Below are 1,558 nucleotides of genomic sequence, written 5' to 3' on the forward strand. Positions count from 1 at the left end.
CGATTCTCAGAATCTCCACGCCACTAGTGGTGGTGGCGGGGCGATTCTGAGAATCGCCCCACCACACGACGATTCTCAGAATCGCCCCATCTGCTATTTTCAATGCAAAAGCTCTGTCGATGCATGACATCTTCACAACGTTGTGTAGGAGTTGACTGTTTTAGCAGTCCAAAACTATCAGTATTGCTCTGTTGCAGCTAGTAGGAATATCAACCCTTAAAATCCTTCATTCCAGGATCTAGACTTGTAATGAGTTAGATTTAACCTTTTTTTCTAAAAAGAAGCAACTTTGCTTGTGATCTGTAATGTGAAAATTTAGGAGCATGGATTTTAATTGAAGAATAGCCAATCCAAAATGTACAGTGACAAATGCCCTTTCTGCAGTCTGGAAGTGTTGGGCATCTATGCCTCCTTGCTAGCTATGCAGATTAATTATGCAGTGAATGGTGTTCTTATTGGGAAGGAATTATCAAAGGGGCTAAACCCTCTGGCTTTCATTGTTTAGTCCAACGTGGTGGGGGTACTAGTGCTTACACCATTTGCCTTCCTTCTTCAAAAGTATGTATGTGGGCATTGTTTCATTTCGTTGGATTTTCTTTATTACTTTGCAGTGATGAGTATTGGTTTAATTTCTGAAAATTTCAAATCCATGGTTTCATCTGAGGAATGCAGGACGAAGCGGCCAACAACTGTGAGTTTACCTCTGTTTGGAAAGTTCTTTCTACTCTCTCGTGGGAGGTAAGTTGAGTATCTGAAGTCCACAATCTGCATCCCAGTTACTGTTATTGCTATATAAATAGTAGTGCTGAATACATTCTGTCCTGTAAGCCTTTTTCTTGGTTTCAATACATTAGGGTTTCATAGTTAAGGTTTTGATATTTAGGGTTTCTTCGGCAGTCACAATGTCTGTGAGAGCAGTAATGAGCAAGCGTGAAGACGCAATAATCTTCAAGGGAGACGAAACCCTGGAGAAAGCCCTGGAGCTTCTTGAAACCTATGGAATTCCCAAGGGTCTCCTCATGCCTCTGGAGAACGTGGAGGACGGGGGCGGGGTTGAAGCCACCGGGGACATCTGGCTGAAGCAGAAGAGTGGTGTGAAACACCACTTCAAGCGCGCAGACAACTTTGTGCAGTATGGTACTGAGATTTCTTGCCAGTTGGAGAAGAACAAGATGAAGAACGTCAAGGGAGTGAAGGCCAAGAAATGACACATGCCTTTCTATGTCCCGGTTCGTGAGATCGTTGTGGACGAGGAAGCTACTCCTCCTAAGATTTATTTCAAGAGCTATGCCAATCTTGGGGAGTGTTTCCCTGCCGAGTACTTCAATAGCAAAGACTGAGAAGAAGGCCATTGTGACGTGGGATAGCTGATCAATATTATAAATAAAGGCTGCTTGATTGAAGTTCTACTGGTTTAGGTTTTTATGTTGTTGCAACCTTGAAAAAGTTTGAAAACGCTAAATTTCTCCCTGAATATATCTGGTCCTCCAGACTTTCTATTCTCACTTCTGGGTAATTATATGCAAATGTTGTGTTTCTCTTTCAATTTTATATGTTG

At 42.2% G+C, this 1,558-nt stretch overlaps 1 pseudogene; it reads left to right on the forward strand.

Annotated features, from left to right (window-relative positions):
* The first annotated feature begins 883 nt into the window (after positions 1-883).
* LOC149139105 (uncharacterized) lies at positions 884-1,340 on the forward strand (annotated as a pseudogene).
* The last annotated feature ends 218 nt before the right edge of the window (positions 1,341-1,558 follow it).

This window comes from Pinus tabuliformis, chromosome X (assembly GCF_031772625.1).
Source record: "Pinus tabuliformis cultivar Carrire ecotype Pingquan chromosome X, CPIR1, whole genome shotgun sequence".
NCBI classification, from domain to species: domain Eukaryota; kingdom Viridiplantae; phylum Streptophyta; class Pinopsida; order Pinales; family Pinaceae; genus Pinus; species Pinus tabuliformis.